The 18,409-nt window shown below is 26.4% G+C and overlaps 2 long non-coding RNA genes across 2 annotated transcripts; both read right to left on the bottom strand.

Moving 5' to 3' along the window:
* Nucleotides 1-15,192: 15,192 nt before the first annotated feature.
* Nucleotides 15,193-15,593, bottom strand: LOC136090644 (uncharacterized). The gene is made up of 2 exons (XR_010643598.1): nucleotides 15,518-15,593; nucleotides 15,193-15,310 (listed from the first exon to the last, which is right to left on the bottom strand). It is a non-coding gene; the product is annotated as an uncharacterized LOC136090644 (long non-coding RNA).
* A 1,335-nt stretch (nucleotides 15,594-16,928) lies between these two features.
* Nucleotides 16,929-18,060, bottom strand: LOC136090786 (uncharacterized). The gene is made up of 4 exons (XR_010643722.1): nucleotides 17,958-18,060; nucleotides 17,488-17,882; nucleotides 17,176-17,256; nucleotides 16,929-16,982 (listed from the first exon to the last, which is right to left on the bottom strand). It is a non-coding gene; the product is annotated as an uncharacterized LOC136090786 (long non-coding RNA).
* Between the last annotated feature and the right edge of the window lie 349 nt (nucleotides 18,061-18,409).

An 18,409-nucleotide genomic window follows, 5' to 3' on the forward strand; every position in this document is an offset into this window, starting at 1 on the left:
CACCATCACCTCAAGTTGTAAAAATAGTTTAAAACATTTGCACTTTCAATTAAAAGGCAAAAGCGAATTTAAAAAATCGCGAAAAAATCATTTAGTTGGGCCAGTAATGGTACCAACTGTTAGGCGACTGTTTTATTACTGTTGGGCCGTTAATGTACCATTAACGGCCCATCACTTAGCCAACAGTTTATAAAACGGTTGGCTAAGTGTTGGTAAAAGCGTTACGATTTTTTCACGGTACCAACTAAATAGCCTACAGTTGGCCCAACTGTAGCTAATATTTGGTTATTAGGATCGGGCCAACTATTTACCAACTGTTCAATGTTTACTGGGTAATTTCCAAAAAATATCTGTGCTATAAATAATTAAAACGATCTTACAAGAAAATTTGTATCAAATTTTATATTTAATTTAAAGATGATTAGGGAGTCATGAGAGAGACTATGTTAGGGAGTTATGAGAGAGACTTATGAGAGAGACATGTTAGGGAGTTATGAGAGAGACTATGCGTTAGAAAGGGTATTTCCCTGAGTCTTATTAATTATTTACGAGAAATTTTTTTGTATTCCTGCGACTGTCTCGAGATAACGCTTATTTGCTTAAACTCACTAATGTAAACAAACCGAATTAGTTAACAAATGATAAACTTTTTATTTTATAATGACGTAGCTTTTAAATTTTGTTATTGTTTATTGACAGAAAAGTTACAGGTTGGTATTATTGATAATATTTTGTTGTTATTAACTACGTTACTATTTATGTTTGTTGTACTATTTATTTTGTTGATTGCACAAATTGAAATTGTTTCGGCAAGTATATGAACATAATGCCGGATTTAGGCAAAAGCTAAAATAGGTTATATGACCTTATAGGCCTATGGGAGATACGAGGCCTTACGCGCCACAAGAAAAAAACAGAAAAAAATGAAAAAGAAAAAGAAAACAAGAAAGAAAAAGTAAAGTCATCTACAGCTTTATTTTCTTTTGAATTTACGGTTTCAAACCAAATTTATTTGTCTAATAGTTATACAAATGTTTAGTATTCGAAATTCGAGTACTGTTTATCATTATTCTGTAAATAAATAACGTTTAACAATATTATATTATTGTTTAACCTTATTATTATTAAATTAACGTTTTAAATTTATGTTTTCATTTTATAAGACATCTATAATTCTAAAAAATGTCGCTTACTTATGTTGATATTGTGTATTATGAATATTTTTCTTGATTTTTATGAGTAAATGCAAAAGGAGGGGCGCTGGGAACGCCCTCGAAACTTTATCCTATGGGTTTCACGTTAAATCAGCATCTGTATGAACTGAAAAGCAGAATTTATTTGTAGATGTTGCGCATAAACTTGAAAGAAGCCATATACTTAATATAAAATGAAATATTTTATTTCCTACTTTTAAAATAATATAATAATTATTGTGTGCATAAAACAATTTAAATAAAATTTCAAACTATTTTAGTTTATTTCTGGCATACATACTCTACCCCATAGAAAATGAATAAACGAAAAGGAGATGCTGAAAAAGAACGAATAAGAAAGAAAACACGTTTAGAGAACGATGGCCAGAAATGTAAAAAGTTAACAAACATGTTTGCAACATCTTTTAGTACTAACTCAATTAAAATTCGGCAAAACGATTTTATTCCAGAGGTGTGGCGCTCGATAGGTAATACAAAATTGATTAAAGTTTGTTTGACAAAAAGGTTCATTTAAAAAATTATTATTTCTCAAAATATATTTACTGATTGGCTTAAAAGAAAAAACATCTTTAAAAAAGTCTAAGGAGGAACTATTTATCCATATATATATATACAAAACATAAAATATTAAATACATTTAACTCGTATATATTTAGAATTCTCATTTCGATAAAACAATGCTTCGAATGAGAGAAGCGATTTGCAAAATTGATTATACGGATTGCGCGTTTCTGACGTAGATAAATACGTTCCAAATTACTTTTTTCTGTGCTTCCCCATGCAGTATATATGATTCTCAAAATATAGCTGATGAATTTAATAAGTTTTTTGTTGAAATTGGTCCCAAACTAGCTAAAGTAATTCCTAACACCGAAATCTCATTTACAGATTTCTTAGTACCATTGGATAATTGCATTCACTCAGATAAGTTATCTGCTGAATTATTATTTGACGTATTTGTAGAAGCCTTCAAAACGCTTAAAAAAAACAAAGCAATGGGACCTGATGAAATTAACGGTGACGTAATTATTGACAGCTTTGAGCAAATAAAATATATTCTTTTTAAAGTTTTTAAATCATCCATTGATCAAGGGGTTTTTCCTGATCAATTGAAAACTGCAAAAGTTTCTTCTATATTCAAAGATGGTGACAAAACTAACATTAGTAATTTTCAAAAAAACTTGAAAAAACCATGTACAAAAGAGTGTTTAATTATTTTATTTTTAATAAACTATTATATAACAATCAATTTGGCTTTAAGAAAAATAATTCAGCTGAGCATGCAATTATCCAATTTGTACGGGGAATTTCCGATTCTTGTAAAAAATCACAACATACATTAGGAATCGATCTTTCAAAAGCATTTGATACTGTAGATCACGATGTTTTGCTTTATAAACTTAATTACTGTGGAATTAATAAAAGAGGTAGTGAATGGTTAGAAAGTTATTTATCAAACAGAAAACAATTTGTTACCTGTAATGAGCATAATCATAGACAGTGTCTAAACGTTTCCTATGGTGTTCCGCAAGGTTCTATATTAGGGCCACTTTTGTTTTTAATATATTAACGACTTGCATAGAGCATCAAATCTTTTAAGTATTATGTTTGCTGACAACACAAACCTATTTCTCTCTGATAGTGATATCCAGCTACTATTTTCTAAGATGAATGATAAAATGCAAAACGTCTCTTGTTGGTTTAAATGTAACAAATTAACTTTAAATATAAGCAAAACAAAATGGATTCTTTTCCACCGACACTCAAAGAAACATTTTCTACCCAAAATTTATCAAAAATTCTTATAAACCAAATCAAAATAAAAAGTGATTCTGTGACAAAATATCTTGGCATTTTACTTGACGAGAACACCACCTGGAAACACCATATTGACTGTCTGCTCTAAAGTATCAAAAAGTACAGGAATTTTATATAAAGTGTGAGCACATTTAGATAAAAAAAATTTACTAATACTTTGTTACTCTTTCATTCATAGTTATATAAATTATGTAGTTATTGTATATAAAGAAAAGTAGAATCTTTTGAAAAAGAGCGAAATCCATATTAAACTGGTGTATACAATGATTTACCTCTTTTAGTTTATGAATATTTGCATATTTATTCAAATTATTTTGAAGTTTGTTGTAACCCTTTTTTAAAGTTTTAAAAAAATTTTAAAAGCTATTTTTCTCAGATAAAGGATTTTAAAGGACCCCCTATCTAAGAAAAAGTCTTTTAAACCCTTTATATTACATATTATGTAAAAGACTAAATGTGGTGTAAAGATGAAATAATTAGTATGATTGCATTTTATTGCCTTCTGTGATTTAATCTATTCCCGTCCTAAAATATGTCAACGAAGTCACACAATTTGTTCCCACTTTTTTGCCTATTAAAAAATAATATAAAAATCTGTTTTGCTCATATCACAGTATACCAAAAGGATTTTGTTAAAATTGTGTAGATTGTTAGATACGTTGGCCGGGGTATTTCAATATATTTGTGTTTTAGGCATCGGCTACAGGTGACATTTTATCCTTAAAAAATGTTGGTACTATTTTTCAGCATATTGTGCTATTTACTTTATGAAGTTAAATTTATCAGATATTGAAAATTATTCAAAAAAAAATTTTTTCCGGGAGTTTCCATCTAAAGATAGTAAATCCAGCCGGGCATTGAGCGTGAACATAGATTCAAACTTTCTAGAATCTGGTTCAACACCAACCAAATCAGTTTAATGAAATGGCCTGCTAAATCACTAGACCTCAGCCTTATCAAAAACCGTCAGAAGCTATTTGAAGACGCTATTAATTCCGCATCGTTGTAGATGAGTTGTAAAAAAAATTGTATATGCTACTAATTATTTATGTAAACTTAATTATTTAATATAACTTAAATATTTAATTTAAAGTATCATATATATTGTTATTAGATAGGCAGATTAGTTAATTTTTCAAAGTTTTGCATTAGTTTTGGAAGTGAAAATTTATTTATAATTTAATTTATACTATTTCACCTTGTTTTTTAATTTTCTTTACATGAGTAATTTAAAAATGTTTTTTGTTTCCTAATTATAGCTTACTATTTCGCTTAAAAAACGTAACCTACACCAGTTTGAACACTCTAAATTTAAAAAAAAAATTAAAAATCGTAGTTGCTGCTAATAAATTGTGGTATAACACTTTTACTTACATATATGTTTTTTAAACACCATCAGCGACAGACTTAATATCTAAAATATAAATCCAAAATTAGTCACTAAAACACTAACTCTGTACAATGACTTAATAACTATAACATATAGTATCATCTTTACTTTAATAGAAGGTTATTAAGTCTAAATGCTTTACCTTTTACGTTTACTTACTTTTTTTTTTTTTTTTTTTTTGTTCTTTATTACAATATTTAACACAATATATACAAACATATCAATAAGAAAAATTACATGCAAAGAAATCGTTAAAAATAATAAAAATAAAGAATAAAGATAAAGAACGCGGATACTCAAAGAAGACCATACAGGTCTTGTCACCGAGAACCGCTGTTGAAGAACTTTAAACTTAGTAAATATAAATAAAATAAATAAATACAAATTTTAAACTTTTCCGTTCGTGATACAAATTATTTGCAAATATTATGAATTAAAATAAAAATTAAAGTAAACAAGTAAATAATAAATGACTACACTACAAATAATGTCAGTGCAACTTTTAACAAAATTCAAATAATGGCGTTTAAATATAGTTTCTCGCATAAACTTTAAATCAATATTGTATAAAAGTAAAATATAAATGAGTGATGACAAAACTGGGTACAATTAAAAGTATATAAAAATATTTTCAATTGAGAAAATTACTTTTTTTAGTTTTCTTTTGAACATATAATATATAATATATACTTACAAGTTATGTTGCAAACAAAGGTCCGCATCATTAAAGCTGTTCCCTTTAACAGTGTTCTAAAATAAAACATTGGTTTTGTTAGGACTTCCTTAAATATAAAAACAGTAGGTAAATTGGTTCATATTGAAATCTTTAAAAAAATCTTACTTTTTACTGTTCACACTTTAAACTGTGTGTCTCAAAGTCAGGTTTGAATACTCTCACAAATTTGACTTATATATCTGTGGAGCGACATTCCAACATTTATATCTGCGGAGCATTCATTTAACATTGAAACTCCATTAGTAACGATGCTGGCCTGATTATTTAAATAAAAGTTCTAAAAAAACTACTTGTTGTGAAATCAGGTTTGCATCGAATTGCATTCGTACACCTTTCGCACTATTCTTTATAGTTCAGCACCTTTCTCACTATTCTTTATAGTTCAGCACCTTTCTCACTATTCTTTATCATTCTTCACTCTTTTTCTGTTGGTTCAGATAAATTTGACAAAGCTCTTTATCAATTTTTATATATTGTTGACATTTTTTATATATATTTTAACTCTGTCTTTAATTAAAAAACTTGTCAAATGTTATCCTGAATGGACAACATTAATCTTTTCCTGTAACTTCAGGTGACTCCTGTAGCTTAAAAATGGTGGCTCTTTTTTGATGATACGATTTTGATGAATTTGTTGATGATACGACCATTTATTCTTGTCTTAATAAAAAGTCAAGAGGGCTTTTATACTTGAGTAATATATCTCTTCTGCTGAAGCATGAGGCTCTCAGTAGCCGATGAACTTAACTTGTGTAAACACAATTATTTTCAGCAACTCGTTATCGCAATAATCGGATTTTTGTCTATGGACAGTAACGGATTTTTATCTATCAACAGTAAAAAAAAAAGAAATAGTTAGTTCGTTATTTTATTAATTTAATTAAGTAAGTAAAAAATTTAATGAAAGTTTTTTTTTTGTTTTTATAGCAGCAAATTGGACTATAACACCTTTTAAATTTAATTGAGCTGCAATTTCTGCTTCAGCTAAAAATTATTAAATATTTTTAACTATAAAATAACTTTTATGTCAAACTTAAATAAAAGTTTTATAAATTAAAATTTTAGAAAGTTTCTAAAAAGATTAAAAATTTAAATTTTGACTTAAATTTTAAAATTTATATAAATTTTTACTTTCAGCAGATTCAGATGTGAAAAAAGAGGGAGTATGATAAAGAGATGAAACTTTGGCAGATGCTAATAGATTTAATATATGGTTTTCAAGAAGGACCAGAAGTAAAATATAATTTGAGAAGATGCAAAGTAGAAAACTCATTAATTATGTTACTGTTCATAGATAAAAATATTTTCACTTTAAAATACATTTTAAAATACATTGTAAAATTAATCTAATTAATTTTGATTAAATCTAATAAATAGTGTGGTATACACTAATCAATATAAACTTCATTAATTTATTAGATTTAATCAAAATTAATTAGATTAATTTTACAATGTATTTTAAAATTTTATTTAAATATTATTTTTTTTTACATTTACTTTCTAAAAAGTTAAATTTTGTAAATTTAACTTTTTAGAAAGTTTTAGTGTATATCATTCTTTTTTTTAATTTATTAGATTAATCCAAATTATTAAATATTTTCAGCTATAAAATAATTTTTATGTCAAACTACATTGTCCCTAAATATAATTCAAAACAAATTACATATTCAATTCAATATCCTAAACCTTATTTGTGGAAAATTTTTCTAATATTGCAAATAAGAAAAAAGTTAGTATACAACAGTTTAAAAATGAATCGTTATTTTTAGCCAAAAATCAAAATTCGAAAAATCATTAGGCAAACATAGCCTCTATCTCTTTAACCCAGAAGCCTGAGATAAAGAAATTTAACAAAAGAAGTGTCGCATTCAAACAAGGCATATATATACATGATATTATAATTTATATAATTTTAGGAATTAGTAATAAATTATATATATTTATATAACAGTTACAATTATTTATATCAACTATTTATATCAGCTATTTATATCAGATTTATCAGCTTGTAATAGAAATAAGCATCTGCTCTTGAATTTTTGATAATATTTTTTTAAATTTGCTATAAATGAAACACTAACTTTGTCAAATGAAACAAATAAAGAAGTTGTAAAGCTATGAAACATTATTATTAGTTTTAAGTTGTTATCTTTATAAATTAATTATGAAAAACTTGATTTAAAGTTTTGATTTAGATTTTATATGATATACAGTAAAACATAAAATTTATAAATAGATTTTTCCATTTACATGAAATTTACACAGAAGAGGTCAATAAATAGCATCAAGCGCGAAAGATGATAAAAGAGTTGTTTTAGAAGATGGTATACACTAATCAATATAAACTTCATTAATTTTCATGCTAACTTTGTTCTATTCAAAAGGGTTGGTTATTCTTAAATCAAACATATTATTAAAAAACTATATATTATTATAAATATATATACTATAAAAAATTATGTAATCGTTTACCTTGAAACATTGTCAAAGTTTTAAATATAAATCCAAAATTAGTCACTAAAACACTAACTCTGTACAATGACTTAATAACTATAACATATAGTATCACCTTTACTTTATTAGAAGGTTATTAAGTGTAAATGCTTTACCTGTTACGTTTACTTGTAAGTTATGTTGCAAACAAAGGAAACAATTTATTTCCTGCATTCTTTGTGGTTTTTAGCAGTATTTGGCATATTTCATAAAATTGGATGTGTACAGTTTAGCTCTCATTGGTAAAGTAGAAACAACATGCATTTTCCCAGAATTCAAAAGTACACATTTTTCTAAAGATAACTAAATTAAAAAAAAAAATTAATTTTGTGTAATACAAGCATGCTCAAATTACCCATTAATTTTCATCGAAATTACCTAGTTTAAAGTGCTAAAATTGCAGTGGCTTTAGTTGCTTTTAGAATAAAAACAAAAGATAGTAAAAATTTATTATATTTTAACAGTACTAAATATCTTTCAGTGAATTAAGTTTAAAAAATTATATTTAATCAGAAGTAGGCAATTATAGTAAACTCTTTAGTTGATCTTATTGTTGACAGTATTTAACTTATAAGACTTTTATTACCACTTCTTCGTCGCTTTTTTAATTTTCTGTTCGCTAACTCTGCTCGTTACATAAATATTTACGTAATGATTAGAGCAGACGATTTTTGAAATAAAAGATAATTTGTAGTTTGATCATTTAAAGGTTAATAAGTTTGAAAAAATTAAAAACTAACTTTTTTTTTTTTTTTTTTGCGTAAAGCTGAAGCAGAAATTCCACAAAATAAAAATTTCCACAAAATTTTTATTTACGTTTGACATAAAAATTTTTTTATAGTTGAAATATTATTTTAAATTTTCAAAAATTTTATTTTAGCTAATTTACTTTTCAAAAATGAAAAGCTGATTAGCTATTTTTAGGAAAACAAAAAGTCTAATAATAGTTTAGGAAAACAAAAAATTATATATTATCATTGGTCATTATTTCTCGAAACATTTAAAACGAAGTGATGATGTTGTGCCAAGATCAACAATAAAATTTACTATAATTGCCTACTTCTGATTAAATATAATTTTTTAAACTTAATTCACTGAAAGATATTTAGTACTGTTAAAATATAATAAATTTTTACTATCTTTTGTTTTTATTCTAAAAGCAACTAAAGCCACTGCAATTTTAGCACTTTAAACTAGGTAATTTCGATGAAAATTAATGGGTAATTTGAGCATGCTTGTATTACACAAAATTAATTTTTTTTTTTAATTTAGTTATCTTTAGAAAAATGTGTACTTTTGAATTCTGGGAAAATGCATGTTGTTTCTACTTTACCAATGAGAGCTAAACTGTACACATCCAATTTTATGAAATATGCCAAATACTGCTAAAAACCACAAAGAATGCAGGAAATAAATTGTTTCCTTTGTTTGCAACATAACTTACAAGTAAACGTAACAGGTAAAGCATTTACACTTAATAACCTTCTAATAAAGTAAAGGTGATACTATATGTTATAGTTATTAAGTCATTGTACAGAGTTAGTGTTTTAGTGACTAATTTTGGATTTATATTTAAAACTTTGACAATGTTATAAGGTAAACGATTACATAATTTTTTATAGTATATATATTTATAATAATATATAGTTTTTTAATAATATGTTTGATTTAAGAATAACCAACCCTCTTGAATGGAGAAAAGTTAGTATGAAAATATAAATTATATATTTTCCTTTGAGTCTCCTTGGCCATTTTTGGCTATCTTTCTTCTACATTATGTTCTACTGTTTAATATAAAAATAAATGTTTCTAGATTATGCAGTATCATCATGCTAAACATGATAAAAAAGTATATATTTATTAAATTAATAAAATAACGAACTAACTTTTTTTTTTTTTTTTTTTTTGCGGAAAACTTAGCAGTATTGTTTCAACAAAAAGTGGCTTAAAATTTGATCTTTTAATGATAAGTTTTGATAAAAATAAATCATTGTATTACAAAAATTAGTTCTATTTGTCAGGTTGGTATTTTTTTACTTCTTAAAAAATCTATGTTAGCTTTTTTTCCTTAGTTCCTAATTCAACAACTTTTTTTGTTTAGAATATTTAAAAATGAATAACAATACTCATTTGATTGTTATTTTAATTTTAGTGCCATAGCTTATCACATATTGTAAGTAATATTTAAAATTAAAACTAAAGAAAATATTTTTTTTTTTTATTAGCAAGAAAAATCTCTTTTAAACAAATCTTGGATGGCATACTAAAACAAAAAATTGTTTATAAAAACGTTATCAAACATAATAACAAAAAGTATTAATAAAAAAACTGCAATATGTAAAAAATTAAAGCAACAAAAATAACATTTATTTTGGTGCAAAAAATGTCTTTCGAAAATTAATAATATATAAAATTTAGAAATATTTTCAAATTGATAAGCTTCCTAATTAGATTTATTCTTTGCAATTTTATATTTGCTAAACTATATTTATAAAAGTCTATATAAGTTAGATACCTACCAAGAACCCAGGCTTCTGGGTTAAAGAGATAGAGGCTATGTTTGCCTAATGATTTTTCAATTTTTGATTTTTGAAAACAAAAATTTCAAACTTACTTTTTTCTATCTATATTTATCGATAATAAAAAATGAATTGATGAATTACCATTATTTTTAGTTGATATTAATATAAATATATTTATAAATCTCTAATCCGTCCATGTATAGAACACTGTCATATTTATTAAGAAACTCGTTAAAAAAAATAAGTTTATTTTTGCAAAAATTAAAATATAGTATTGTATACAAAGGGACAGTTTAGGAAAATAAAAAATAGCTACCAAGTGAAAATCAGTAAACATGTTATTGGTTGGTTATGTATTGGTTGAAATCATTATCACTTTAATGCATGTAACAGCAGCTATGTAACATATAGCAGACGTGACATACTGGTTAGTGCATTAGACTTGCAATCCAAAGGTTGCAAGTTTAATCCCTGCTCGAAGAATATAAACAAGACTATTAGAATGAATTCTTTATGGTTGCAAATATATCCAAACGGTTCTACATAAATGACTTTACTACTCACAAATCATTTTTTAGTTATCTGGTTGATGTTATACTAAAACTAGATACTGTGAGGTGCCAAATACACAACCCTCATTTATTAAGCTTTTTCATTACAAACTAAACAAACTATTTTCACATTATAAGATAATTTGTTTTTCCTCTAAATCTTTATACTTTTTTTTAACGTGCATTAAAAATGGTTATTAAGTTAATCATAAGATTTTTTTAAAATCTTCTTCCTTTATAATTAAAACCCCTACATTTATAATGTTATCAGAAAGTTCTCTCAACCTCATTTATTACTAGCCCACTTTATTACACTTTTTGGTTATTTGCCCGATTTTATAACTTGCAAGATTCCGCCTTTTAAAGAATATTTATATGATTCTATAAAAAAAATTTGTATGATATTTATGATATATAAAATATAATTATGGTTATTAGAATGTGTCCATTTTCACTTTTTTTTTTAGTTACTATGATGTATATTTTTTTATAGTTTATTTAAGGTAAATAATATCTAAAACAAGAAAATAATTTTAACAGGTATAAAATAAATAAGTTTGTTCACCACCTGAGAGTATGAGATATTTATGTACAACCATAACAAGTCCAATATTTTTCAGCATTTATTTTTTTAAATATTTCATCAGATATATTTTCCCTCTTTATATAAAACCACTGCATGTATCACATTGCACCATATGAAGAGCTGGATTCTTTGCATGATACCATAACCAATATGATCGGCATGAACAGGAAATTTCCAGAGTTACAAATTTTTCTTTATTAAATGGTGCTTCTGCTTGGCTAAGTGAAAAAGATGCAAAGTTTCTATTTCTGATACATTCAAGAAAGTGGCTCCTAATCTTGTTACTGTCTAAGGACAATGTTTCTACGTCAGTTTTATTTAATATGTTAAATGCATTGGCAATTGCAAAAAACGCACAATCTACTCCATTTGTTTGCTGTTGGCATTTGAGTATATGAACTGTTAATATTTTACCTTTAGTTTTTTTTTTACATGATCATTAACTTTTCCATGAAAAAGTCTATCGTAATAGTAAATAGTGTCCACAGGACAATTAACATTTGATACAGTGATCCAATGATATTGACCAGTATGCAATACTTGAATGAATTGACCCTTCTCCTCTTTGAACAAGTATTTTTCCCCTAAGCTTGTATCTTGAAAACCTGGTTTAACATGAAATTGATTTTGAAGAATGAATTGGGCAGTATTAATACTTAAATCTATTAGCATTTCGTTGTTCTTAATAATAGCAATTTCAGCTTGTGGCAAAATGAACCGGTTATTGTCAAGGGTAAACCAGTCAATACGATGTTCTTCCTGCACTGCTTCCATATCTGTTTTGAATGGCAAATTTAACAAGTTGTTGTTATTAAACATATTCCACGCAACACTAAATTTATTTTTCTCTGTTTCTAGATTTTCACATGTCTCCACTTCTACCGTTTCAAAGGGTAACTTTTTTTTTTATTATTTGTAACTATTGTAAAAATTTTAAATGATCTGCGTTTTTCTGCACCTACCCCATGCCGCCCTGAAAGAAAATCATGTTTGTTTCGTAGGGGAATATTTAACTTTTGAAACTTACCCTTATTTTTCTTAACAATTGGTGGTAAATAAACACCTTGTTCATTTGGAATGGAATTATCAAATAAGTTCTTGATTGTTTTTAGAATGTCTATACCATTTTCTAACACCTCCTCATTTTCAATAATAAAGGAACCATTAAATAATTGTTTGGCAAGATCTCTCAATGCAGCAGCCTTAGTATTAAACCATGTTTTTTGTTTTGGAAGTGCCTCCAATTTTATATTCTTGGAATATATTTCTTTTTGTTCTGTTTCTCTTTCTGTTATTATGTAGGAGAAATGGGTTTTTTGGAAAATACAATTTCTGAATCAAAAAGGGTGAGTTTATGTTTAAAAAGGGTGAGTTTATGTTTAATTTTGATAAAGTTTACCAATTCCACGCTTCGTATTTAATAAAACTGGAAAAAAAATGCTTGCAAAGATCTCCTGTTGTTTTCCAATCATGGCAAGTGCAATTAGGCATAGTAACAGAATCACCAAAAGAAATATCATAAAACTCACCAGAGTTTGTAAAAGATTGACATGTAAACATGTCAGGTTCTCTGACTAAAAGTCCTGACGAGTCAATATGTTGTGCTAAAGATATTTTTTGCAAGCAATGTTTTACAAAGTGTCTTGGCCTATGATGCAAAAAAGATGGAGGATAAGAGCTATATTGTGCACTAGATTTTGTATTAATCTCACAGTATCTAGATATAAAAATGCTTTCGAGTAATTTTTGACCAATAACTTAATAAACTCACTACAAAGTTACAAAATCAACTACTACAAATAATCTGTAAAAAATAGCATTTATTAAAATTAACTTCGTCTACTTTAATATCAAAAATTCAAAATGTACCTATTGTATAAATCTAGAAAATGTTCTTCGATAAGCTTAGCATTGAAGAACTTTTTCCCGTGAACTTTGGAAAGTCAGACGAGAAAACTTTGGTTATTTAAAAAAATTAATAATGGCGAAATATATATACGTTTCGCGGGTTTAAGGACAGAGGTAATAAACTTCTTAAAAATCAATTATCAACCATTTTCAACCAATTACTAACCATTTTGCCAACACTAAATATACGTCGAATATATTTTGTTAACCCGAATTTTGTAGTTTCAAATTGATGATTGCAGATTTCAAAATATAAATATTATTTCATCTATTGCTTTTCTTACTCGTAAGTAGTGGCCAAGTTCAGTCAGATTAAATTCAAGATTAATTTACTAAGTTCAAACATTTTGTTTTGCTTTTTATATAATTACAAGTTTTTGTGTACTCTTTTATTGCATTATGTCTAGATCATGTCTGCTATAAATCAATTGTTTCACTAATTTTTTTAAAGGAAAACCGTGAACTTTACAGCTATAGACGAAAATGAAAATCATAAAGTTTCCATAATATTTTTGCCAATTTTCAAGTTTGCCATGTTACAAAATTCTTAAAATCTTACAAAATTACTACCAAAAGTTATTTAAAAAATCTACCAATTTGTTTTAAATCATGGATTCTTTTCGTGAGCACAGTGTTACCAATGTACCATTATAACCTGAATGCACAAAAATTTAAATTTGAAAATAAAAAGGGAAATAAAATATCCGTGATCAAAATAAAATAACGTTTAACGTAAAAGTTGGACTACAGTTGAGCAACAGTGCACTGCGTTTTTAAATGTGGAAAAAGTTTAAAGAGTGCAATAAGTTATACTAATGCAAACATAGATGGGTTCCACTATTTTGCAAATATCGAAGGAAATATCCTCCAAAGAGACTCTTTTCTTTAAGTCCTCGATGACGGCAATCATAACCGATCTTATGGTTTGGGCTGAGAACACTAGAACTACGGGAAATTTCACATACCTAGAACTCCAATAAGGTCATTTTAAACCAATATGTATAAATCTTTTAATAAAATGGAATTATATATACAATTTTAAAATAAACAAGTTCTGGATATACTCTTTAACATAACAGGGTCTACGACACTTATTGAATTTATTACAAAATATTTTATAAGGAGCAGAATTAAACTTTATTGATTTTTAAGGTAGCGCTACGTTGTGAACAACAGTTGACTCCAATTTATTATACTGAAGATCATCTTGATCCTGTTTGGGAAAATATTCATTAATTAAAAATATCTTATTTTATAGGATAAACAAAGTACTTTAAGTGTGACGTGACAAAAGTTTCGGGAAGGATTGTAATATTTTGAAACACTTTGCGACAAAAGGAAAAAGGGGCTCTAAAAAGTTGTTTTTAGGTGTGACGTGATTTGCAAATAAACTCTATTATAAAGCAAAACTGATTTTTTCCACATAACCTTGACCATTTAAATACAGAAAAGTTTAGCGTAGGTGTAGCACAATTATCTACCCTGTGTTAAAGCCGACGTCGGGCCTAGCTCGGGCCGAGTTCTTAACATCGGTTCGCCATCGGCTAAACTGTCCCTGTGTTAAAGCCGATGCCGGGCCGAGCTCGGCTGCCGACATCGGACCGCCATCGTTTTTGTCCGTACGGATCGATGTCGGTCCGACATCGGCTAGCCCCCCAAACTATCGCGATGCATAGGCTGACCGATATTAAGCCGACGCGATACCGCTTATGTCATCGGCTGGCCGATCTCGCCCCGACGCGATTCAGTAAGGAAACGAAGGATGGCGGTCTAATGTCAGCAGCTGATCTAGGCCCGAGGATTAAAAAAAGCCACAAATGCTCGACCAGACGATGAACTATCGTAAACAAATTTTTACACAAAAACATAAATCGGAATAATATCAAAATCAGTTTAATGTAAGAGTTAATATATCATGTAAGATAACTACGGAAAAAAGGATAAACTAACTGAAGTATATTTAAAGCACAAATATAAAATAAAATTATATATTCTATTTAAATAAATAAATCTGGATCAGTTGAATCATCAAATAAATTTGATCGGGTGAACTTCCAACATTTTTTGTTTACTGACAATTCACTGTGTGCATCTAAAAAATTAAATTTTCACATATCAATAATATATGTAAATGTATTATTGATATGTGTTATAGTAAAATAATATAATTCACAAAGTAGATTTCAACTTAGAAACGTAGAAATCAACGTAGTTTCTACTTTCGATTTCAGAGAACAAAGCAATTATTTTATATTTCTAATATAAAATTTAATACATTTCTAATTAATTAAAAAGTTACTTGGGATTTTTGGATCAGGATGTGCACCGTTCAAAATATATCTTTGGCATTGTTTAATTTATTGCATTCAACAGCTCGCATATAACAATTAAATATATATCTATGTATATATGTATATATATATATATATATATATATATATATATATATATATATATATATATATATATATATATATATATATATATATATATATATATACACATATATATATATTACAAACTATATATGCATTACCAATTTTATTACTTATGGAAAAAATACAAGCTTTTAAAGTGTATTATCACATTCAAAACACCTAAATAAGTTGACTTTATGCAGCTTTAATGGCTAAATGCACCCATCAAGAGTTTATAGAAAACATTGGAAATATTATTACCAAGGATTCTTAAATACAAATACATAAATACATAGGGATATTGTTATATATAGCATTTTAAAAAATAATAATGATTTCAAATAAACAATTGAAACAACATTTCACAAAATAATTATACCTTTAGGATCTTTAGAAATTCGCCTTGCAACCCTGCCTCTTCTCTTTTATTCAAATCCCAAAGTTTTTTTACATCTAAATTAATAACTATTTATAAATAAAAAATTAGCATATAACCTATTATAAAAAAAAAAATTTAAAAACATTACTTTATTAACAAAAATTGTTTTACTTAGAAATATAATACTTACAATTGTTTTGAATTACCACGTTCAAAAGCACCTAAATAAATTGACCTAATGCATCCTTAATTGCTAAATGCACCCATCAAGAATTTACATAAAATATTGGAAATATTCATACCAAGGATTCCTACATAACTACATAGGGACATTGTTATATAAAGCATTTTAAAAAATAGTAATGACTTCGAATAACAATTAAAACAACATTTCACAAAATACTTATACCTTTAGGATCTTTAGAATTTCGCCTGGCAGTCCTGTCTCTTCCCTTTTATATTTCAATTCCTAAACTTAGGTATTTTCATTAATAACTATTTATAAATAAAAAATTAACATATTACCTATTATAAAAAATAATTTAAAAATATTATTACTTTAGTAATATAAAATATCATTACTTAAGTATGAATTTTTCCATTGTTTTCTGTTATAAAAATCAATTTTAAAACTTATTACTTAAGTAATAACATTTTGAAATTGTTTTTTATAATAGGTAATGTTAATTTTTTATTTAATAAATAGTGACATAAGTAAGCAACTGAAATCAGTTAGTCAAAAATTTGTTTGTAAGTTGAAAGTTAAACTTAAGTTAAATTTCGATGTATAAACGTTACCATGTAAGATACGAAAAAAGGATTAGGCAATTAAAATATACACATATAAATCAAAATTAAATATATTTTTAAAATAAATTAATTTGAATCTGTTGAATCATCAAATAAATTAGATTAGCTAAACATCCGATGTTTTCTGGGCATTGGTCTTCGTAATTCATGTGCAGCATCTAAAAAATAGCATAAAATTAAATTTTGACATATGAATCATAGAGTAGTTAGGTTACTGATGAACAACTTTTATTAAAGGTGACATTGTTATTGATGGTGCAATTAATGAAGCGTATGCACCTCCAGCCGATATAGATTTCTAGCCGGAAGAGTATACCTTATTATATTTTTACTAATTAAATAAAAAGTTACTTTGGCATTTTGGATCAGGATGTGCACTGTCACAATCATTTGTATCCATAGCATTATTAAATTTCTTGTATTCAACAGCCCCTATAAAAATTTATATATATATATATATTATATATATAAATATATATATTATATATATATATATATATACATATATATATATATATATATATATATATATATATATATATATATATATATATATATATATATATATATATATATAATATATATATATATATATATATAGAGAGAGAGAGAGAGAGAGAGAGAGAGAAAGAGAGATGTATCACAAATTAAATAAAAAGTTACTTTGGCATTTTGGATCAGAATGTGCACTGTCATAAGCATTTGCATCCTTGGCATTGTTTAACACCTGTTAAATGCAATTACTATTTGCTCGTGCTTTTTTTGGACCAACTGAAGCTGATGCGGACACTTTGCCTTTCAAAGGTTTACAAAAATTTGAAATGTTAGGAGGTGAAATTTGTGATTGGTTTTTATCAACATGTTGTTTAGAAGAAACTGGGGTAGATATATGCATTGGAACTAATGGTGGAGAACAAATCGGCGATAGTGGCTCACTTTTTTTAACATTCAGCGGTTAAAGAAACAGTGCTGTAAAAGCATTCCAAAGAGTCCAAGAGTCAGTTCCACTGGTTAGGTTTTCCAACGGCTGCAAAGGTGTGCGTTTATTAGGACGAACTCTAAATAAATTATTAACAGAATTTATTATTAAATTTTTTTAAAAATAAATTTAAAAAATCAGATTTTATAAATACCTGAACTTTATGTACTTCATTAATCACTGTGCACCAAACTTTTTAACTTTAACTACATGTCTGCATTATCAATATACTTAGATTTATTTTGACAACAATTCTTCATATTAATAGTATTAATAAAATCAAGATTATTATTAACACTCTTTAATTTTAATCATTAAAATTTAAGAGTGTTATAAATAATCTTGATTTATATACCATCAAATTAATGGTGTATAAACTTTGATTTAAACATCTATTTATAAATAAAGAAAAATAAAATTATTACTTATAAATACTAACTGATATTATCAAATAAAATTATTTTACAAAGTAAAAGTATCAACTTTTCTATGCATTAAAAAATTTCGTTATTTCAGAATTTCACCATTCAGAACTTCGCCATTCATTGAGGTACTTTCACTCCATTTTCTTTTTTTTAACGGATTTTCTTTTTCCTTATTTATATC

The sequence above is a fragment of the Hydra vulgaris genome, chromosome 14 (genome assembly GCF_038396675.1).
Source record: "Hydra vulgaris chromosome 14, alternate assembly HydraT2T_AEP".
Classification (NCBI taxonomy): Eukaryota; Metazoa; Cnidaria; class Hydrozoa; order Anthoathecata; family Hydridae; genus Hydra; species Hydra vulgaris.